The sequence below is a fragment of the Tachysurus fulvidraco genome, chromosome 11 (assembly GCF_022655615.1).
Source record: "Tachysurus fulvidraco isolate hzauxx_2018 chromosome 11, HZAU_PFXX_2.0, whole genome shotgun sequence".
NCBI lineage: Eukaryota > Metazoa > Chordata > Actinopteri > Siluriformes > Bagridae > Tachysurus > Tachysurus fulvidraco.
In genome coordinates, this window is record NC_062528.1 from 14,317,370 (window position 1) to 14,342,757 (window position 25,388).

At 37.6% G+C, this 25,388-nt stretch overlaps 1 protein-coding gene and 1 long non-coding RNA gene across 8 annotated transcripts in view; one reads left to right on the forward strand and one right to left on the reverse strand.

The window, feature by feature from the left end:
* cadm2b (cell adhesion molecule 2b) overlaps positions 1-25,388 on the forward strand; it is a 162,013-nt gene that overhangs the window by 25,206 nt on the left and 111,419 nt on the right. The window lies entirely within an intron of this gene.
* On the reverse strand, positions 1,875-6,234 carry LOC113643417. The gene is made up of 3 exons (XR_003440786.2): positions 5,223-6,234; positions 3,273-3,400; positions 1,875-3,193 (listed from the first exon to the last, which is right to left on the reverse strand). It is a non-coding gene; the product is annotated as an uncharacterized LOC113643417 (long non-coding RNA).

Sequence of the window (25,388 nt, forward strand, 5' to 3'; positions counted from 1 at the left end):
TGCCTCAGTGTTCGACATGGTTGATATTTGAGATACTGTAGCCTTCTTGTCAGCTTGAAGCAGTCTGGCCAATATTCTTTGACCTCTTTCCACGCACAGAACTGGATTGTGATTGTTTTTGTACCATTCTATATAAACTCTAGAGTCTATTGGGCTTAAATATCCCAGAAGATCAGGAGTTATTGAAATAACGTTTTGTTTGTTACTCTGTTTCATATTATTATTATTATTATTATTATTATTATTATTATTATTATTAATACAATAATAATCAAATATTTTTTTCTCTCCCTCTCATAGGAATGGCTTCAGTAATCCACAACAAATCCATTGTTATATATTACTAATGAAGTTATCATTGCCCGCCAAAAATACTTAATTTTTCGGATTTTTAAAAAATATACCACCAACATTGCATAAAACAGATTCATTGACTGTAACAGAGAAAAGCAAAAAATACATAGACGCATCTGGAAATTTAGTCAGTGAATATAATGGGATTGGTTTGGATTTAGGTATTTGCATCTCTCCCTAATACCTGTATAATCCTATTAGAAGCTCATGCATTCTTGGGCTCAGGAGGTATGTGTCATCAGATTTTTATGCAAACTATTATGATAGAACTGATAGTCATATACGCTGGTTCACCTCAGAGGACATTTAGAAATCTACAGCGAGTGAATTAAGAAGGATTAGAGCTAGAATTACATCAAGAAGAGTTTGTGCTTTGAGCTAATGCAAATACCATTTTTAAACCAAGAACATTGCTGTTCATAGTTTCACCGATTTCTTTATTTATTTTCAGTGCAAAGGACAAACCGCAGTAACAATAATGCAGAATGAGATTGTTGATTTGATTTGATTATTTACTCAGTCTTATTTATTTAACAGTACAAAACATCACAATAAATAGAACATGTTAATAAAGAATTGTATAGAATGGAATTGTATAATTGTATAGCATCATGGAAAATATCATGGAGAGTGGAATGTATACTGTAACCAGAATCTCAAAGAGCAATGATGTGTCAGCTTTAATATGCATCAGTGTGAAGGCTGGTCTACTGTGCTAGAAAAAAATAATCATAGTATCAAACATCCATAAGGTGAAAGACTAGTCTATGATCTATCGATCTATCTATCTATCTATCTATCTGATATCTGGAGCGAACGCAATTAACAAAGTTAAATGGAAATGTGGGCATTGTGTCAAAATTGTAAGTAAAAGTTGAAGTAGCTCAAAATTACACTGAAGTAAAACTTAAAAGGTGTCCACAATGAAATACACTGTAATGCATTTAATATTGCAAACCAGGGGCGGTTCTAGGCCCTTTATAAGGTGGCTTCAGCCCCCTGTCTGTGATTTCAGCCACCAACAAAAAAAGTATAATTTTTACTTTCATAAATAAACAATAAAAATGACGTTAAAATGCAGGACATGTCGTCGATGGGAAAGAAAATTATATATCAGTTTGATCCAAGAGTGATTTTTTTTTACTTTGCTTTTACACGCGTGCGTTGTAGTCTTTCAAAAGTGCGTCCGCAGCGTGCACGCGCAGTCAGAGCTGGAGGCGTTTATCTTTAACATTAATCGGCGGAAAGCCGCACATACGGCAACCAAAAGCAGTGAAATATCATTATTCTTATTACCAGAGTTGTAGCACAAACAAATTATTAATGCAAACAATCCATTAAATACTAAAGAAAAATAACATTTATTGATTTGGTCTTTGTCTTGTGAATATTTGTTTATTAATGACTGCATTCATTGGACACACTGTTTGTAGAGAATACACACATACATGAACATACATGATTCAAGACTGGCATCATTACATCATGCATAAAATTTTATTGTCCACTTTTGCCATTTTAAATAATACCATAACTTTTGGTTTACTATGTAGTCATATAATATATAATATAAAACTCTTCTTGTTTTAAATTCTCACTGAGGGCTAAAACCCCTAAAGATGAAATCCTAGAACCGCCCCTGGTGCAAAGTAAATTATATCGACTCATATTAGAAAACCTTTTATGGCTTGCTATTTCTGTAAATATGATTAACCCCATATAAAAACAATAAATATGATTGTGATCTATATAATTTGAGATAAATATGATTTAAGATTTAAACTAAACTAACAAATAATTAACATCACATAGCATGACAATCTTCGTATATATATTCTCAAGTACATAAAATATGGTGATTTCTGGCTATTAAAGTATTAATAAATGAATAAATTAATACTTTAACCAAATACCAGAAATCACCATTTTGTCAGTATGTCTCCAATTAAAACTGCTAGTCAGTAAGTGAGCTTGAACATGCCGAGATAGATTTCCTGATGAAGATTCATTCTTTATTAACAATCATCAACTTTCCCAGTCACCTCAGGGTTAATCTCAAGCCTGGCCATGACACTTGGGTTTTTATGTCTCATGACTTGAATTTATTTCTTTCTCCTATAAATAATTCAGTGTTTTGCATCGACTAAGTGCCATACGCTGAAGGCTCAGGACCTAAGACCTTGGTGCTCCTTGCATGTTAATGCCAGTTTGAATCCCACCCATTAGGGGACCAGTGCTAGATTGCTGGTATTTAAAATTACCCTCTTGCAGAGGACAAATGTTCATACATATTCTACTGAACAGAACAGAGAGTCAGAGATATGACTCAACAGGAAAGATAATGAAATTAACCAACAATAAAGTATAGATAATGGGATCAGGTTGTTACTGTTGTAGTGGCAAAAATGTTCACAATGCACAATGTAGCTGATGAGTCAGTGAGTTAAGTATAGTTTTGTTTTGTTTTTCTTTTAATGTCCAGTCTTCCTGCTCTGAGTCATCTATAGCACACACACACACACACACACACACACACACACACACACACACACACACACACACACACACACACACACACACACACACACACACACACACACACACACACATACACACACACACAAAACAGTCAACCTGTGGGTAAGACCACATGAACATGTTCGTGATGGCAGCTTGGCGGACAGTGCCGGAGAGAGATTATGGACTCTTGGCGGGAGCCTCCTACACTGTCAGGCACCTGTGGTGAGGTGAGCTGTGCCTTGTCATATCTCCTGCATCGGTCTGATCCCCTAGCCATCTGTCCTTGCTCTTCTTCCGTGTGGCCTCGTCCCGTTTCCCTCTGTGACACATGCAGCAATTACAAACATTGGACTGACTGAGGCCAGCATGAGACTCACAGAGCCAGTCATCTCCATTACCATGCAGTTCCAGAGAGCTACCAGGACTCCGGAGCTTGTTTGAAGATCAGCCCAGTGCAATAATTGCACATACTGGGCCAATGTGGTCATTTCCGATGACATGTCATCCAGGTTACCTACCAGGCTGCCTGTGTGGAAACCGGAACAAATGAATTGTCCCTTGAAGCATGGGATGAAGATGCCATAGAGAGATTATACAGAGGCGTTTAAGCTTATGAATTATATATATTTACATTGTATTATATTGGAGAGTACAAGAAGTCAGTATTGTTTATTTCAGAAGTAGCTGGCTAAACATAGAACAGTTTTAATCCAATAATTATCTGTTAAAATGTAGCAGTAAATGAAAATAAAATCAGGAACACTACTCTTTAATTTTACCAACTGCTTACAGTATGCCTCTAACTAATTTTCAGAATGCAAAATGATATCCAAACATTTTGATCTACTAATTTCCACCATCTCAAATCAGCACAAGAAGCTGTAAAGATTTTTGCCCCCTGTTAAAACACATTACATGAAATCAGTTTAGTTTACATTATTTTAGTTTACATGTCAGCTGTTGCTGATGTTTTGCTCTGTAAACTGCAAACTACAGGGAATTGTGTAAAAACCTAATCTATAGCTTTCTCCAGATTTATTTTCATCCTGATGAACTCGCTGTTTTTTTAAAGGGCGGTAGTGGCTTTGTGGTTAGGGCTCGTTTCCAGCAAGCGTAACATGGTGGAGATGCTGAGTTGTTGGCTGAAAGCCAAAGTGGACACTGGGGATGTCGACTTACTACCCAAGTGCTTTAGGTTCAAGAGTGCTTCTGCTTAGTAACACTGCTGTTCCTTTTAGTAGGGCCCAGATTGTTGCATGGGTCTTGTTTTTACCCAAAACATACCCTGAAAAGCTCTAATGATCATGCGGTATTTCACATCCATAACCAATAAGCAGTTCTTCTTTGGAAATAATTTATCGTAGTCTAATTTCTATACACATGCACACCCTGAAACTTTGTTTGACTGGAGACACAAATAATTAGCAAACACAACCCAGCATCTCTTTAATGAAGTTCAAGGATCCTTGTAAAGCCATGCACTAACATCACTATGGATCATGGTAGACACTCAGTAGGTTCTTTCTCTCCTGGTACATATTACTTGTCAGTCTGATTTCTGGCTGTCAAAGAGAACAGGCTTATATGAGCACACGCATGAAGCGCAGCCTTCCACAAACCCTTGAGAAGCACACTTCGGTGCACCTGTCAGGCAGCACACAGAAAAGCCAGAGCTCTCATTAACATAATAAATGAACTGTGGCTTACATTGTGTGGTGGATGACTTGCCTTTCGGTAATTAGGCTCTCGGGTTAGAAATACAGTTCCAGAGGTCACCCACCCTTCAACACTGACAATGGGGGTGGTGAGTCAAGTAATGAGAAATAGCTTGTCTAAGAGTGGAACAGATGGGGCTGCTGTGTGTGAACACTAATATATTACAGATAATTACAGCCAGCGATGAAAAGTTGGGAAACATATGCGACAAAGTTTGCTGTGTGAAAAATAGCCTTGACTGCCAAAAGTGCTTTCAAAGGGAAATTAAAAGGTTTAAGAGGGAGTTTGACGAGGTGTGTGAAAACAATTCACTTGTGGATTGCTGACATCCAGAACTCCATCTGCTCTTGTGTTTATAGTACAGTATATTTGTCAAGAAATATATTCATAGAAGTTTACCTGGAGGACATCACCCAAATTTATGTGAATGGCAAGCAAAGCAAATTATAAAGTAACGCAGATGTAAATCATAGCATGGCATAATGGCTCTAACAATAATGACTGAGTTCTTCAGCGTTCCTTCAGTTTCACTCTCTATGCAATTGTTAAATAATATGTAAATACATTCAATAATTTCCCCATTTCCCCCCAATTTGTTCATTTGCCAATTCCAAACAAACTGTTGCTGTTACCTGTTATATGACAGCTACCAGAGGAGGGTGAAGACCAGCAGGCTTCCTCACAGACACGAGTCAATCCAGCGTCATCCCTCCATCTAGTTGCAGTTCATGCTGTAAATCAAGGCTCTGAAGAAAGCGCCACCTGCACTCTTCAGCATACATGACCTTACACACATCTATGATAGGCTTATGTTGCTTTGATTGACAGGGAAAAGAGAATTTACCACCTTTTTATCAGCCCACCCAGAGAGCATAGACAGCTATGCTCCCTTACATCCCACCCATAATAAGGATACAAACTCATAACATCCTGCTGACAGGGTGAAAACTTTTCAGTTGTTCCACTCATAATCCTTTCCAGCATGATAGTGCAGCAGGTAGCATTGCTGTCTAACAGCTCCAGGATTCTCCTGTGTTTTCTCTGGCTTCTCTGTTTTCCCCTATCTCCCGATACATGCCTATAGGCAGATTGTCATATTCAATAAAATCTGCAGTGTTGCCTCATGAGTTTTGACATAAGCTTTACATAAGTCCTCTGACACCGCTTTATAAAATATGTATGCAACGTCTATGAATGTATTATGAAGGTAGAACGTAGGTACTTTTCATATAAAAGTGATGGAGCCAGGCTGTAAGTGAGTTCACCAGAGTCCTGAGACATGCCTGCTTTAATTATTATGTATAGTGGCATAGTCTTAAAGGCAGAATTTTCTACATAGCTACATTTAATAGTAGGCAAAACCAGAATGCTGCCCATGAAAAAAAAACAGTCTCCATTCCATGATAATGACTGCCCTTTGTTTCAGTAATTAGAGAGCTGCTCAACATGACATTTATGCTGTGCAAATATCTCCCATTTTCAAGAAAATGAATTAATCAAAGGCACATAAATCACTAAAGTTTGATAAGCAAGTTCAGGCTGTCATATTGATTTTCCTCTACACACTGCGATTCAAGGGCTAGTGACACGCACGCCTTTAATTAAGATAACATAAACAAAGCACACATTTTTGTAAAGTGATCCACTTAATGTCAGCACTATTTTAATTTAAAATGCCTCTTTTTATTTAAGTATAATTCCATAAATTAATTATGAACTTTGTGATGTTGGGGAATGCTGTTCAGTAAGTTAGACTTGAAATGAAGTAGCTTCTAGACCGTACGTATTAATACCCTTATAATAAATATTAAATCATGTTTTCTTCCTGTATGTACTTTCAGAATTTCCAGACAGGTTTTTCTTAGCTGGCATGCATATTTTATTTGCCTCTGATGCACCACATTAAAAAAAAAAGAATTATAGTATCATTAAAGCTTACAAGGTTTTATAAATAGCATAAAAGCATGCAAAAGGACTTGGGTCCTCTTTGTTATTTGCTCTTGAACCTTACTTTGCATAAAATAAATGTCTATAATGCTATCATTTATGCAAATAACAAGAGAAAATGCTTGAAAATTTACTCATTGTATATTTTTTCCCAGAAAAGCAAATGTAATATTAACATCCATAATAGATTATATATATAAATATATAAATGTAAACAAATTGCCATAATCTCTCTCTGTATATCCTATATAGCCAAATGTTTGTGGTCACCTGACCATCACTCACTTTGAAGATCTCATTCCAGATTTAGTCCCTTTTGCTGTTTTAATACTTTACACTCTTCAACAAAGGCTTTCTGCAAGATTTTGGAGTTTGATTCGGGATTTGTGCTCATGCAGCCACTGATTTTGGGGGAAAATGTATAGGGTGCAGTCAGAGTTAAAGTTCATTGCAAAGGTTTTTCAGTGGGATTGAGGTCAGGATTCTGTACAGGACAGACAAGTTCTTGCACTCCAGTCTTGGCAAACCATGTATTTATGGAGCTTGAATTGTGCACAGAGCCATTATCTTACTGAAAAGGTTTGGGCCACTACTGTAAGTTCCAGTGAAGGAACATGTTAATGCTACAGCATACAGATTGTAGAAAAATAAAATTGCATACTAGAAACTTTGTGGCAGTGGTCTAGGGACCTAGGGACACTCCTCTGGGTGTGAGGTCAGGTGTCCATAAACTATAATGAACTAAAATATTATACACAATAAAAACACCATCTTTAAATATTAACCTTATTCCATACTTAATAAGAGGGCCAATACTTTCTTTTAAGGGGGATTTATTTATTTCAATAAAAGATAGCAATATATCTGTAGTGGTTTGTTGTACATTGATCAGTTTCCTGAAGATTAAAATACCACAAGATGTGTTTACAGCTACCGACTTGGTATTCTGATGACCTACATACATATCGATTACTTAATCAGACTGTAGTTTGTAGCTTACAAACCATCTGCCAGAGGTTGGCATGTTTAAATTAAGCCGTGTTGCAGGTTTGAAATACAAAATTAATATAAATGTAAATAGTCAGTAATTCATGTAATCCATGTGCTTACAAAACTTGCAATAAATCTTTCTGACATTTGTGTTTGGTTAAAGACATGTGCATTGAAAAGAATAGAAGAGAAATGATATATACAGATGAGGTTGTGTATGAGGGAGTCACATTCACTTCTGGCCCGAGGGGAATAGAGCGCAGTGCCATATCATTGGTATTCAACACAAGATGAAACAGTGCATTGATGAAAATGGAGGGTTTGCTCAGCGTTTTGATTAGAACCTTTTTATATTTGCCATGCTTGAAATTAGCTAGGGCTGCCATGGCTTAAAATTTTTTGTTAAAAGTTAAGAAAATGTAGATTATCATGCTGTGGCTGTATAGATTTCTTTTCCCTCCCTTGCATTCATATTGTTCTTCACATGAATGCTCTGCAGTGTACTGTTAATATATTCTGTAACGATCCTAAGCAGGTTCTACAGGCTTCTCTATTTCCATTTTTTTTAGATTCAGACTATAGTATAGTTTAATATCTTACAGTTTCAGATCAGATAATAATTAGTAATTCATTGATGGGTGAAAACAGGTATGCACCAGCTAAGAGCTTTAATCTGTAGTGATATATCCCTCAGGGCATAGCACTGGTTAGCTTGATGCACTCGGTTATGTGGTTGCATTCGGCTAAAATTTTGCTGCTTAAACCCTATTTTCTCAGAAATGTTTGGCACAAGATATGTGAAAAAAAAAAAAAAAAACACTCCCATTACACTTGAGTTGTAATTCAACCCTTGTGTGTGTATTTTTTACAAGGATGGCATAGATTCATTTGAGAAAAAGGCAATTGATCTTTGAATATCTTCTGACCACCAGAGATCTTATCCTCATAGGCTGTGTTGCTGAATTGCTGCTTTACTTACATCGATTTGCTCTGCTGCCTGCTCTGTGCTTCTAATATTTATTGAAGTTATCCCACGTAATGGGTAAATCTTTAATCATGTGCATTATGAATTTTTCATGTAGATACTATAAGATTCTTTAAACCTTTTCCTTTTTTTCGCAACCAGAAACAAGTTAATATGAATGCTTTTGACCTCCACCGATATGTTGGCACCTGTAACCTTCAGTGTTTGCCTGCTGACGCTCTACACCACAGATGGAAGTGCTATATAAAGGGATCTTGCTGTCAGAGATGAGAACACTTAATGGCAGGCAGCAGACCACTGAAAGAACAATGCACTATTTCCTGTCTTGAGACAGGGTTAGTTTTATATAGCATGGATATAAACAAGTGCAAAAATGTGCTCTTTTATTTAGTGTTTTGCATGGCATATGTATATGTATATGTATATGTGTATATATACACATATATATTTTTACCATACTACAAAAGTGAATATCAAAAAGCATTTGCTTCATTAATTATAGCAGAATATATTAGAATACAAATACATTCAACAAGCTCTATAGTGTAGCCTGAGTCATTTTTCTCCTGTTTCGTGTTTGTTTTTGATCCGGCCTATGAAATGGTTAGACACAAGATTTTTGCAGTTTACCATACATTTCTCCTCTTTTGTGATGTTTTTCATCACTTGGCATTCAGCGAGAGTTGTGTATTTGAGCATTTAATTCGTGCCACTTTTCAGCGTTAACGTGCTCCGCTTTCCACAGTGGCTTTGGCGCGGAGCAGTCTAGTGTCATCTGAGTTTTCAGCAGAGCTCTCTCAGCATAATTACACCAGGAATGCTCACACCTCAGCATCGTGGCATAATTAGCTTTCATTTGCATTTTGATTTAATGCATCTAAATGGACTTTTTTTTCCAGGGCATTTTCACGTAAGGCTCCATTCAATATATCATGCAAATGTTCAAATTACTGCTGAATAACATGCTATAACAACAACAAAAAAAAATTCTTCATATCATTACTGCCATGCCAGTAACTTATTCACTAGAGTAAAATATATTTTGCCTTTGGTATAAAAAAAATGATTAATTGTTATAAGTATGAAAAGAGAGCCTTATTTTAAGTTGGTGATTCACCATGTTACAGTATAATTGATAATTGATGAATCCTTATGATTTAATGCAATACCTCAACCTCAATCATTTAAGATTTAATCAGAAAATAATTTAATAATTAAAAAACTGCTGATAGATATTAGATTTAGCCCTCACAGCTAATCTCGCCACCAGCCGTCACTGCTGATATGAGGGAAAATAACAAGCTCAGTTATTCACTCCTTTAGTTCAGTACAGTCTTTTCCAGCAGCTACATAAGGGACCAAGTGTGTGTTCCTGCTCCTGTAGTTTGTCCTCTCCTGTCTGTCATTCCCAGTACATACTGAGGAAGTGTCTCTCGACACAGATGCAGCCTCTCATTTCCATACTGTTTGTATTAGCAGAATGACTCAAATTAACTTCTAATTAAATCCCTGCAATTCACACTTGAATGCAAACACCGCGTGGTTATTTGGTCCTCTTGTGTAAACCATGATCTTTTTAAAATTGATTTAATAGTTGTTTAGTGACGTGACTGGCAGAATGAATGATCCTCTCAGACCGAGAGGGCTTCAATGAAATTAATTTACCTTGTGCTGAGCTGCCTGAACAAATATCGCCCTTATCAACACAATTTCCGTCAACTGATGAAGAAAAATGGAGAAGAAATGTTCGAAAATGTATGAAGGACAAACATGACCCTGCAGCATATGTTTGAGAGTTATATTTTAGTTCGGTTGTGTTTCGACAGCTGTTGTAATTGAAATTAATCATATCATTTATATTACGAATTGCATTACTGATTGCTTGCTCATAAGTGCTCTTTTGGTTGATTGCGAATCGTGTTTCAGCTCCAAGTCTACTCTAAATAGTCATCTTTCTGCTGATGACTAGGGCTGGGCAAGAATTTGATGCTGGATGTTTTTACAATTTATTTGACTGTTTTGGGACAGACAGTTACATTTACATGGGTTCATTTAACTGCACATTGATCAGTCTTTTTTTACATTAGCATTTAAATATATTTGAAGTTGAGTCTCAACTCCAATTGGCTTCTCTTTATTGTATCCACCCCTACCTAGTTAATTATTTCAGACCACCTTCATAGCCACCTCCATCATCCAATGGGTTCCTGTGTTCTCATGTCTGTATGGCCAGAGGTGATAAGGCTCTTTATTTGTAAATCTCTCATTTCCTCAGTAATTGCTTTCCATAGAACTGGGTAGATTTTTTCCCCCTCTCCTTCCTCCAATGGACTAGCAATAACTGCTTCACTCAGTTTCTTCCCATCTTCTCTCTCTCTCTCTCTCTCTCTCTCTCTCTCTCTCTCTCTCTCTCTCTCTCTCTCTCTCTCTGTTGACCGAAAAAGAAAAATTGTGTCCACACCAGGGTCCACATGAGTGTTACAAGCATGAGATTCAGCAGGTTAATGTTCCCATGTCTAATTACAAGATATGAACTAAAATAAACACACTAAGGCTGTTCTCACGCTTTCTGCCAGATATTGTGGAACACGCCTTTGAGGGTGGACCAGGGAACAGACTTCCTCGTATACCGTCTCTGCTGGGAACCACCTCCAAGACACCAACCCACATTTTATTTAAAGACGTAACAAGAGAAGGGCTCATAAATCTGAGCCTTGTGGTCCGAGGGGAAATGAAAGTAAGACAGGCAGAGGATAAGGTTATGATGAAAGAGACTGAAACAGAAACCTAGGTGTGCAGGAATCTGGATCTGGGCTGGGGCTTCCAGAAAACTCACAGATTAGAAGCAATCACTGTGGTTCTGTGATGGAGATGCAGAGAGAGCAGTGGATCTCTCAAACATAATATTCTCAAAGTTCTCATTTATCAGGACATTGTGCAAAGTTAATGATTAATGACTTGGTCACTTTTAATGAGTTTTTATTTCAATTCAATTTTATTTGTATAGCACTTTTATCAATGGACATTGACTTAAAGCAACTTTACAGAACATAAGAAATATAGTACAAAAATGAAGATTAATATTAGACTTATATTTAAATGTGTTTGTATTTATCCCCAATGAGCAAGCCTGAGGTGACTGAAGCGACTATGGTGAGGAAAAACTCCTTTAGATGGAAGAAGAAGAAAGAGAGGAACCAGACTCAAAAGTGAACCTCATCCTCATCTGAGTGACACTGGAGGGTGTGATTATAAATAATGTCCTTTCTAAAGTCATATACTGTACGTTCCAGCGATTGTGTATAAATCAGAAGGTCGTTCTCCTCAAAGACCACATGCTGTTTTCATCTTCTCTTTGAATGTCCGAAATTAATGTATTTGATCAAATATGTTTGTATAGTAAAGTGCAAAAGGAATTATATTATTACCGCTTGTAATAATATATGAGGCAAAGTGGAGTCAAAGAAACACTACCAGACAAAACAGAATCAAGTGAAATCATTTAGGGACATTTCAGCACATATTATCTCACTTTTTAATGCCAGGGCCAATTAGCATTTAAAAACAAAGATAAGCTGATTTTGTAGTTTCCCTTTCACCACTCCATCATTATTGCCAGGACCTTTTCACATTTCCACATTCTGTAAACTATAAATATAGCCATTCTTTCCTGTAGAATTAAAACGAATTGCTCAATTGCAGCAATAACATTAGTGTATTAAAAATAATCTTTGTTTCTTCATTGTTGCTTGCAGTAAACTTGGGTTAAATAAACAGAAATGAATATAAACTTATATGACATTTACATAGGGGTTGCAATTTTATTTTACATGAAATAGGCAGAGGCGATTTTCTGTTATTTTTGGTTATGTCATCATAGAGAGAGAAGACTTTTTTGCTTCCAAATAAAGCCTTCTCGCCCAAGTTCTGTGTTCTCCAAATAACAGATAATAACCAGGTTATTGAGTTTTTTTTCATAATGCCTGTTATACTGTATTTGTTGCAAAGACAACAGGGTAGCATATAAGCCTCCGGACATTTGATAGGATATTCTAGAGAACATTCTAGTGCCGTGAAATCTAGAGAATAAATCATGACGTAACATGCCGTTATAGGAAAACAATCAAGGATGGAGTAGTGTTATGTTTTAAAGTGATTGTGTGCCATTAGTTGGGGTCACAAAGTTGGTGTCTGAGCACAGGGTCAGCTATGATACACCGTCTCTGGAGCAGTGAGTGCCTGGGCTTGAACTCCAAACCTCCGATTAACAACCCAGAGCGTCAACTGCTTGAGCCTCCACTTCCCTGAACAGCTTACAACTATTACCAGCTATAGTGTCACTCATGGACCAGCCTCTATTTTTTACAAAGAATCTGTCAAATTTCTAAACGTAAAGTTACAGCTCTTCATCTAGCTCTTACAAAATGTTTATACTGGAGACAAAAAATGCTAAATTAACGGTTTCTTAAAAGAAACTTCACCACATAAACAATTACACTAAAATCCTTTCATGTACCACACCTTGGTTGCAGGAACTATTGTCCGAGCCACTATTATAAAAAATTAATCAGCACCATCCGGCCAATCAGAATCAAGCATTTAACTCCACTGCTATCATTGGTAGTATTTAACTGGATTCATAGTGTGCCTTTGTACTGTAGTTTAGCGATTACATTAGCTATTTCCAACTTACTCACAGTGGTGTGCAGGAAACAGTAGGTTTGGTCAGTTTAAAAGCTTTTTCTTTGGTAAAATTGCGTAAGCCTAATGCTTACAGTATAATGCTAAAAAAAAGAAGCACTTCAGAACACTCCAAGGTTGTAGATGTGCACTTCATATTGTCAGGCATATTCTTTCTAACCATTATGGTAGTTTTATACTACCTCAAAACATGTGCCATATTAACAAGTCATGTACAGTGCAATGGCAAATGAAAGCAATTGAACGTGTACGTCTTAAAATGCACCAGTTCTTAATATCTGTTGTTCATTGAATTCTACAGTATTTTCAATCAGAAGCGAGGACTCAATCATACAGATACTGTTAAAGTGATCACACTATAGTGAAACTGTTCTGACTAATTAATAGCATGAAGATAATAAAAAAGGGACAAGATTGAATTTGTCAGTTCATTTGAAAAGCTATTCATAAGCTCTTTGGTCATGTATTAATATTAATAATAACATTTACTATCCTGAGGCTGTCCGTTTTATTACATTGGAGTTTGCCAGCTTTCACATCTGTTCCTATTATTATTATCCTTATGGTAGCACATTTTGAGCCGCTAATGCTGTAGCATTATTATAGATGATCCAAACGTCCACCCTTCCTGGGTTCTGGGAACAGTATTTTGCATGCTATGCCATCTTATTACCTTCAGGGTGTATTACCCTTGAGAAAAAGCTTTTAGACATATGGGTAGTTTTCAACGTCTGGCTCTGTAATAGGTTTATGCAGAATGACAAGGACTCTGTAGCTAATGCATGTAAGCCAAGCGAGAAATTACCCTATCCTAAAGTAATGTAACATATGGAATGTGAAGCTACATCAGTACTATTTGCTTCTATGTCACTATATTTTGCCATGGTTACGAGACCCAGTTTGTGTCAGAGACGGCATGGTGGCGTTCTGTTCGACTCAGGCCAAGCACGCTGAATGTTACTTTAATAGCGAGGGTTAATTGACCTTGGTGCAAATTAAAAAGGTAAAGGAAAGTACAAAGTCATTTTCCTTGATCAACAGCATTAAAAGCTAATGAGGGAGAGAGAAGTGAAAAGCTGCAGTTTGGGATTATTATACTTTGCTTAATGGCAACTAGAGGGAAAGCAGTCTTACATAGCATGGAAAATGGGTCCCTCCCTTCCCTCAGCGTTAGCGGGAGGATCTGGGTCAAATTTTTTTCTGCTAAGTGCGTGACCCTTCTACCAGAGGACCACTACTTTATATTCAGCTCAACGTCTCTCAGCAAGGCAGCAGGACATGACTTTACTTTTACACCAATCAGAAGGCAGGAAGTAAAAACACAACACAGAACCATGTGAGCTGAAGCAAATCTGAAGCCTTTATGACAAGAGGGTCACTGGAAACATTTGGACTTTTAATTTAAAAATACAAAAAAAATTTAAATACAATAAATAGATAAGAATAGAATTATTCACTATATACAAATACAGGGCATGGATACGTACAGCATATGAGAATATGTAATGTATGGGAGGATAGTGTCTGTTGTAATATGCTGATAGCAAAATACCAAATATTCAACTGATAGGGAAAAAGTCAACTCTGAGCTTTGGTTCAAAACGAATCTGCTCCCAGCGATGAACCGGAATCAGTGAATCTTCACGTTTCCTGTTGGAGATGCTGTTTGTTCTGTGCTCTTTGCTTTATAAAAACACCCAAAAAAAACAAACAAGAAAAACCAAAAAGTATCCCTTTCGTGTTGCGTCATCTTCTGGAGATTCTCATAGCATTCACTGCCACAAACCTGAAATGACTGAATTGCAATTCTGGAAAATCCTTTTTATAAAAAGAAATGCTACAAACGATCGTTCATAATTGGACTGGACTTAAAGATCATAGCACCAATCTCAATGGAGTTTTTGCTTTAAACCTCCCCTCGCCCCTCTCTCCTGCTTTTGAAGCAAGCCTACATAGGCAGGTAGGGCACAAGGGGAGGGCAATGGAGTGTGGCTCGCCTCAACCCTGTCACTTTGATAGAGTGAATACATTGTGAGAGATAATGGAAACTTTCTATTCAGTGAGGAGCAGAATAAAGAGAGCCTTCCTCTCCATTCATCACCATTGATTACTGTAAACCCTGTGGCTTGCACAGACAGAAAGATAGAGAGAACAGAGAAAGCGAGAAAGAGAAAGTGCTTCCAGTCAACATGCAAGCAAAAAATAATAATAATAAAGAAAGAAAGAAAAAAGAAAGAAAGAAAGAAAGAAAAAGAAAAATGTATGGAAAAATAATAAAAGGTTAATGGAGAGCCATCTATGAGGAAATCAGTGCTGATTTAGCTGCTTTTCAAGGTATCAGTCAAATTTGTAGCTTTTTTGGGGTGTTTGGGGGCATATGGAGATGATTTGAAGGTCATAAAAAATGAATGTGTTATTCAGGCTTTATTACAAGTTCAGGTAGGAAAGGAAAGAGAAAATCGGTGCTGCCGGAGGGGACGTCTACTAATCGACAGGCACATTAACAGGATCGTGAAATGAGATGATCGCTCAAGTTGTCAAGAATCCAGTGCAGCGATTTGATGAGTACAAACACATACATGCTGACTGAAGACATTAGTGTCGATGCTTCATAGAGCTGCCTGTTTCTGATAGGGGCTGCATCAATACAAATACTGTAGGAAGGTAAGCAAATGTGAATAGGTTATGTGTATAGATAATGTGCTCATTTTTTAAAGGAAGATTGAGATAAATGTTCTCTGGGGTTTGTTAGTGTTTTCTAGAATTTCAGGGAAAGTGATATGTTTAATAAAAAAATATCCTTCTGGCTTAATCAATGACCACTTCTGAGTTAAACCTGCATACAGATGATCCACAGACATTTAGATTACTAAACACACACAGATATTAATTCAAATAGTTCAAATACAGATTGTGGCATTCTGTTGCTGTAACTTTCTACAGTATGTCTGTGTCATTTACTCCAAAATAATATTCTGACTCCAACATCTGAGGCAAGTGTAATGTGTGATATGAGACATAGACAAGATAAGATAAGATATGACAAGACAAGACAAGACAAGACAAGGTAGAACTTTATTAATCCCGAAGGAGAGAAATAAATATCACAAGAGAAATAAATATGAATGAAAAATATTCTATATATATACAAAAGTACAAAAAAAGTACAAAATGGTGCTAGGGAACTAAAACATACTGCACATACTATGATATGGCACATGATGTGATATTGCACATGGTATTATATTAATGTACATACTGTGATCACTACAAAGAGCTGGCATCTGAAGTATTTCACTATTAATGATGGCAGTAAAAGCAAAGCAGACATCAAGAAGGAGGAATTATGTACAGTATTTTCTTAAAAAAAACTACCAACATTAAATTTGGCGAGTGGAATTGGTTGACAGCAGCAGACGGCAAAAACTCTAGTAAATATAGGTGAGAAAAATGTCTACAGACAACACAAGGTGAGTCTGTACAGTATAGTGTTATGGATGATCATTGGCGGCAAAGGAATTCTGACACAATGAAAATGAAGCATATTCACAACATTTGAATAACATAATGTTATTCAAGAGGACTTGCATTTTATACAATTGAGCAATCAAGGGTAAAATCGACGGAGCTCAGCATTGGCAGCTTGTTGGACCTGGGATTCAAACTCACCACCTTCTGATCTGTAGCCCAGCAGCTTAACCCACATGCTTGACATAATGCACTTTTCTGAAGTGACACAAAAATCCTACTTGATTCAAGCAACTAATGTTTTAGTAACCTAACTAGTGTAGCTAGCTAATGCTTGTCATTTAAAGTCACTAAAATGAAAAAGAATGAGAGTGTGTGTGCCCTGCGATGGGTTGGCACTCCGTCCAGGATGTATCCTGCCTCGATGCCTGATGACGCCTGAGATAGGCACAGGCTCCCTGTGACCTGAGAAGTTCGGATAAGCGGTAGAAAATGAATGAATGAATGAATGTATTGGTTATAGATAGATACAGATATAGCGAGAAGTAAAAAAGCATGCGCTTGACCTGGGGGAAAAAAATGGTATTGAGGCATCCTTGCATAATGCATGTTCAAATCCTTTACCTCGAGGGGTTTATACTTTTATCACAATGGATCCTTAAAATTTGATCTAAAATCATCATGTTCTGTCTGTCTCAATATTTTGTATGACTTGTTATGTTATATGAAACTAGTTTTTTTTTTTTTCCCAGTCAACTGCATGCCATTTAGGTTCCATGTGACACACACCTTTAATTTAAAGTCTGAAATGTACTTAAACACCATAATGCATCTAAATACATCATGTGGGTGCTGGCAAACATTTCCTGTCCACGACCTCTGCACTCAGCGCCTCCGGTAGTCCTCTTTTTATTAAGTTCTGCAGAACACGAAGAAATTACCAAATCGAGTCCGGAGGTTAACCAGAGTTCACAGTGAATCACAAAATCCACGGCAGAGCATGGGAACATATTGCTCTCCATGGAAACCCGTGGCTCAATTAGATCTCTTCACTGCCTCGCAGCTGAGGAAGTCTGGACGATGTGTGTATCCTTCTGTCACACGCATTAGCACCTGCTTTGGCGATGCCAGTCCGGAGGGGTGAGACACGGCTAAGCTTGCCCCGACGTTGTGTTAACCCGGGGCTAGACCACACTCGGAACAGCGTGTGTGTGCAGCGCTAGGAGACACACATTTGTTCCGTGGCCAAACTGCAGGAGTGCAGGCTGCTCCAAGTGGGAGAAGCGACACACCGAGACGAGCCACATCCATCATACTGGTGCTCTCTCAGCGCACAAATAAATGTACCAGTTGCCTCTCGAGCACACAAATAAACAGTTGTCAAACACAAACTGCCACACCATCACAACATGCAGGCATGTTTACTGCTGATTACTGCTGACTTCTTGCGTTTTTTGCCCTCCATTGTGTACTTGGTAAACAAATGAAGGCAAATTGCACACTCGATTTAGGGCACACTTGTCTAAGCTGCAATTTCAACAGCTTGCATTGAAGCACTGCACCATCACGTGCCAGAGAATGCAGTTTGGGATGGTGGGGTAGGTAATACAACAGAGTATTAAAGAGTTCAATTGTGAATTTAAGCATATTTGAGCTAACTGACAGCTCTGACAACATGAAATTCAATCATTCGAGCTACATTATTAGCTACAGGACTCAGTCAGCTGCCTTGGATCAGGATAATATAATCATTAAAATGACTGGGATGAGTCCAAGCCCCACCCACTCAGACCACACCCACTCAAATATTTGGCATTTTCTTCTTCTTCTTCTTCTTGGCTTAGTGGCTAGCATGTTTGCCTTGAGGGGTGGGGGATTGATTTTCACCTCTGCCCTGTGTGCATGGAGTCTCCCTGTGCTTTAAGTTTCCTCAGGGTTCTCTGGTTTCCTTCAACAGTTAAGAGTCATGCAGTTTGAGCTGATTGGTATTTCTAATTTATCCATAGTGTGTGAATGAGTGTGAGAGTGTGTGTGGGATTGTGCCCAGCATTAGGATGGGCTAATTTCTGTGAGATATCTCATAAAATAAAAAGGAGCTAAATCAAAGAGCTTATATAATCTTATAATATTAGATTATAATAAGTAGATGCTTAATATTATTAATATATTAATAATATTAAGCATCTCCTTATTATAATCTAATATTATAAGATTATATAAGCTCTTTGATATTAATAAAAAGATAAATCTTTCGTTCATGCGCAGTTAACGTAGATCGTTTCTGTTCCATACTCCAGAGCAGAAGGTGGCAGTAATGCACCTAATTACGCTGGCAGGACAATTAAGATTCAAACTGCTGGCAGGACAGTTACAGGCCCATTTCTCTCACTAGGAACAGAAGATGGAAAGGGAGTAAGGAGAGGTGGAAAGGAGAGAGGAAAAAGGGAGCTGCTCAAAGCTCTGCACTTTTCTTTTATTCAGTAAATTCTGCCCTGTTCTATTTTACTTGAAATGTTCTTTTGCCCAAGTTCCTGTGTTATTAATATAGTTAATGTTTAAAAAGGGGAAGCTCAAAAGTCTTTTGTTTAATTTTTTTAAAAAGATTAAAAGCACTTTTATTTTATTCAAAAGATTCTGAATGTTTTACATTATTTTAAATATAGGCCCTAAGTTCAGGCTGCTCAAAGCCGTGTTTGCACTTTTTATTTATTTTATTCAGAAGAAATTCAGTGTCTGTTGTCTGTTACTTGACATGTAGTAAAGACAACTACAGGATTACAAGTTCAGTTCAGACTTTGAAAACACTTAAAATTTAACAATAAATTATATAGAAATGTATGTGCGTTAGTGAGGGTACACTATTTTAGGTGGCAATATAAGATTCGGACCTTTGCTGGGAGGAAATTTTAGTAACTGTACCTTTTTGAATTTTAATCGAATACCCCTGGTCTATGTGATCTGTGCTGAATTCAGGACCGTTTTTATACGAACTGAAACTCTGCAGCACATTTAAAAAGTGTAATGATTTCATGCTCATGCTGGGAAAAGTAAATCTTTTCAATGTATAAGAAGTAAGATGATATTAAATGCTTGAAGCAGTTTCTTTGGATAATCACTATTAGTTTACTTTTTCTATAGACTGAGATTTCCGAGGTTTTTATAAAACTCTATTGAGTGGTATGTGAAATACTCATAGTCTATATCTCATCACTTACTTGACTTGCAAGCAAAGTCTGTAGTATTGATTCTCAGTTTTGTTACATGCAGCTTGCCTTCAGCACTTTACTCTACACAACACTACACAACTGTGGAACAAGCACAACACACTGCATTCTATACAAACAGATCAACATCCATCCTTTACTGAGATTCCTGGTACAGCAGCAGGTCTTTTATGCACCTTGATTGGCACAATCTAAATACCAGTCATTTTTCAATGAGTGCACATTAGCTTATGGCAGATAGAGCGAGGTTCAAGGAAGACAAATGTCTCCTTCACAGAAGACTTGATTCTGATTATGTGGCTTCCTGCGAAGCAGCCCGGCAGAGCTCCAGGAATCGGCAGGGAAGCTCAGGAGGAAGCGGGAAAATGATGGGGAAGAAGGCGAGCAGTGGAACGAAGCGATGGATAGACATAGGAGGCACACAGACTGATAAAAAGAGATGGAGTAAGATGTTAGCTAGTCTTGTAGCATCAGTCAGACAGCTTTGTTCAAAACCACACACACACACACACACACACACACACACACACACACACACACACACACACACACACACACACACACACACACACACAATTGCTCTGTTTTATAAGTGAGACCAGGTGAAGATGTCGTTACTGCACAAGAGATATAGTTTTAACGTGAAGAAATACCAAGCGCTTCACACTCGTTACATACTCTGTAATTTGTGAGCTGCTCTTCATTCTCATTAAGTCGAGTAATGTGATCTATTTAAGCAGAATTTGTGTTTATTGATTAGACTGAGCCTTGTTTATCTTCCGTATGCCTTCTATTTTTGTCCTCATTTATGAGCGTATGCAGAAAAACAGATAAATTACAGGATTTGTTGTCCTTTTTTTTTTTTGCGACTGGATGGCATTGTCTGAAAAGCCTCCTATGCGAGCTGTAATGATTTATGGCTCCATCCAGGGTAACAAAACAACATTACAGCAGTTATGAGTTCCAGCAGTGCTGTGTGTTGCTGATAAGTTGTAAATCCATTTGACAAATCCATTTGATTTTTTTTTTTTTCTTTTTCTTAAACAGGCCCATGGGAGTTTGGCTTCGAAAAACCTTGACATTGTTAGAATATAATGGCGCCATCATAATTCCCAGCATAATGACTATGTATCTTGTCCACTAAGTATCTAATCACATATGGCTGGATAACATCTACTATAAAACAAATGTTTTAGGTTTGTACAACATTAATGTCATCCATTGTTTTGATTTCTCCTCTTTGCTTAAATGATGATGACCTCTTACCGGTCTGCCTAACATACCATCCTGTCTCCTTCTCTCCTTTGCTCTGCGTATGTGCCATGCCGGTGAGAAAGAACAAGTCCTGTGATTAGCGAGGCAGTCAGGTTTATCCTGGTGGCGGCCTGCTCTCCCCAGATAGGCGCATTAGCGTCACGCACAGTGGCTAATGGTGTTTATCATTAGAGGCAGAGCAGGGCCGAGAGAGCATGAGAGGCGGCTGTGCCAGGATGCGCCAGACTGATGAGGTTCACTCATTTACAGGCTCAGGTAATGGCCGAGCCCATTTCCTATTTCCTCCTCTGGATTGCCGATTACTTGGCGAGGATCTGTAATACTATTTGAGCCACTTTAGAACAGATGTAGCAGCAGGAAGTATTCCTTCACAGTAATTCACTGGAAAGGCTGGTTATCAAAGCTTCAGTTTTTTTTCCTTCCTAAATACTTATTAATGGTTTGTTAACCCACGCTGAACATACTACTCATTTATTCACACATATTCAGACATCTAGCAATTAAGTGTAGCGCCTAGAAAACTCAGTGGAACCCAGATAGACACAGTGAGAACATGTGAAACAACACAGACAAGAACCTGAGCTGCAGTTACAGATGTGAAGCAAACAAATAAGGGAAATAAATATTTAGACACTTATGTTTTGGTTTTTTAAATATATTAAATGTAATTTAACCTTGTATTTATCATGAACGAATGTATGTATTTATAAGCAAAAAATATATAAAGAAAATATTTAGGCAATACAATTTTATTTGAAAATTGCTAAAAAAAAAAAAAAAACTTGTTGGTTTGTTTCGTCCATCTTCTCCCCATATCTTGAGCAGTGAGAATAAGCTCTTCTCTGTTATGTCTTGCTCTATTGCTGTAGTTTCCCTGTAATTCCAGAGAAACTGCTCCATGTCATGATGCTCTCACCTTTGTACATCACATGTGTATGGAGTTGTTAGGATCATATATGCTTCCTTGTGCTTCTTGCTCCAAACATGAGGAGCTGAATTACTGCCAAAGAATTCTATTTTAAAAAAAGGAGGCTTTATTGGTTACTTATATACATTACAGCACAGTGAAATTCTTTTCTAAACATATCCCCTCTTTTTAAGAAGTGAGTGTCAGAGCACAGGTCAAGCCATGACACGGCATTCCTGGAGCAGAGTGGGTTAAGGGCCTTACTCAAGGGCCTTACTCAAGGGCCACACATGAGCAGCTTGTAAACAGTTTACTGCTTATTGTTTTCTGTGTAACTCTTGTTCCTTCTGGCTTCAGGTCATCCTGAATTTCATTATGAGTATTTTGAGAGCACATTGAGAACCTCTCCTGGGACAATTAGTTGTGTGTTTTATAGCAAGAGGAGCAAGAGATATCTACTGCACTAAATAATAAAACATCTATTAATCATCCTTGTTTTTGTTTCTCTAGTTTCCTATTTGCCGCACATACAAAACATAGAACTAAAGACAATTTGAAATGAAAATTCGAACATGATGTGTTTGTGAATGAATTGACCTTCAAAGGTAGTATTATAGTACGCTAGTTTAGTTTTGTTCATCAGATTTGATTGGAAAGCTGTAATGCTATGTACAGTATGACGAATGCATAAGGCATAATTACGATTCTGTGTTTCTTTCTAGTTATTTTAAAAAATGTGCAATATACATTGTACACATTGCATCTTATTAAGATGTTAACCAGGGGAAATAAGTTACAAAGGTTAAAAAAAATAAATTGTTCATTTTTAGTACCATCAATAATAATGGATATTACAGCTTATGTGAAACATGGTCATAATTAATATTCACTCAGTAACAGTAGTGATTTTCTGTGCTGGATAGAAACAAGTCAGTCGCATATTAATAGGTCTACATTTCCTCTGTTATGAGTTATTCAGGCATTTGGAAGATTCTGTTCTGTGAGCTATTCATAAACTAGGCAAAGGTGCTAGACTTTAATAAGTCTTCAGTGTTGCAAAGAATTTCTTTCGCAGTAGAACAACTTTGGTGTGTGTGTGTGTGTGTGTGTGTGTGTGTCGTGTGTGTGTGTGTGTGAGCGTCTCTGTGTGTGTGTGTGTCTGTGTGTGTGTGTCGTGTGTGTGTGTGAGCGTCTCTGTGTGTGTGTGTGTCTGTGTGTGTATGTGCGTGCGTGTGCGCGTGCATGTGCATCTGTGTGTGTGTGCGTCTGTGTGTGTGTGCGTCTGTGTGTGTGTGCGTCTGTGTGTGTGTGCTTTTGTGTGTGTGTGTGTGTGTGTGTGTGTGTGTGTGTCTGTTATAAGCATTTTGGTTCATATTGTATGTCAGTTTCTTTCTACAATTAAATACAAGTTACAAAATAGTATTTCTATTTCTTTATTTATATTATATTTTCGCATGCATGTAGCAGAAATGCTGAACGTCCTCGTGTTTCAAACTTTATAATGAATAAGAAAGTCTTTGGTCAGAAACTGAGCCTGGGAAACAGACAAATATTTTAACAAGACAACGATGGCAAACATTACAGCTAAAATAACTCAAGAAGGCCTTTCATGAAGTATCTCATGTCTTGACTTTAATCCCATTATCAGTGTATGGAAGATTTTGAAATTGCGAGAATTGAAGATGACACAACACATTTGACTGGCAGTCTGCTGGTTTATGTTTATATAACACTTGTGTGAGATTCATTTTATGCTATCTGGTTTTGATCAGCATTAAAGCAAAAGTGTGATTTTTGAAGTGTGTTCTTGTAGCCCAGCACTGAGCAGCGGGTAGTAGAAAATCTGTGTAGGTAATGAGGAGAACACACACACACACACACACACACACACACACACACACACACACACACACACACACACACACACACACACACACACACACACACACATTTACGTTTCAGCTTATCCACTGAGCAGCTTTAGAATAAAGGAATAGAAAGCACTTGAAGTCCTCAGTGACAGATGTCCTTGTCTAGACATCTGTTTTTGCCTTTTAAAGAAATAAGGGATCAATGTCAATGTCTATTTTAAACTTTTACTGAGGCCAATTTACAGGAATAGAATTGTACAAAAATTGCTATTTGGTACAGTTAGGTCATTTGTGAACATGTTTGAAACCTGGTGGATCAGGACCTGGTCAATATGGGGTATAATATTATACGGAGGAATCCACCTCTGAAATTAGAGTGTTGGTGATTGAACCATCAGCAATCACAATTACTGGTCAATTTGCTCAATTCGCCTCCATCAACCATGATGGCATAATTCAGACTGTCTAAAGGATCTGTGTGCACATGTGTGTGTGTAGAGATGGGGCAGATGGGAGTACTGGAAGCCAATTGGAGCGGAGGACTCAATTTGCTGTTCTTTGAACTACCATCATTGAGTCTGCTATGATATCTTTTAGCCAAGACAGTGTAAAGGATATTATATTTAGACTGGGCAGACATACAGTTTAGCATCCTCATGGTGTCTCCGGATGTGTGAAGGATGTGTAGTTATGCATACTGTCATCGTAGCGCTTCAGGGTTTTGGTGTGTAGGTGTATGTGGAAAGGAAGTGCACAGGCTCTATTCACTGTTGTCCCTCATTAAATGTAGGATACGCATTCTTCCCGATGCATTGTGAGAGATGCTCTATGAAGACGTGCCTATGTTATGTGAGGAAAATACTATACAAATAGTACATTATCATTGGAGGAGTAGGTTTTGAGAAAGAAACACAACAATGACAACCATAAATAGAGAAATTAAGAAAATGAAGTGACACAAGGACACAGTGAAGAAGAAGAAAAAGAAGAAGAAGAAGAAGAAGAAGACGAAGAAGAAGAAGACGACGACGAAGAAGAAGACTTAAGAAGATTTGAACAAATTCTCATTTTCTTTTTTTTATATATCCTAAGAGCCGGAGATATTGTTAAGGATAGACTCTGTGCTGTCCGATCTGAAGCCGATCAACAGTGTTCTAACTGTCAGTCTCAAGGTTTCTTTGTGCTTTCTGTTTCTTTTTCTCTGGTGCTGTGCTTCATCACTGATCAGGCTATATATAGTGAGAGAAAACCCTATAGTCGAGACAGGAAGTTTTATCTGACCAGCACGTACCTCAGAAAGTGTCAGAGCCTGTTGATTTAATAGCTTTAGTCTCTTGCAGTAGGCAAAAGGCACACATTCTAAGCATTAAGCCACTGTGCCATGTGAAAAACACCTAGCCAGTTTTAATCTGTGCAACAATACAGAATAT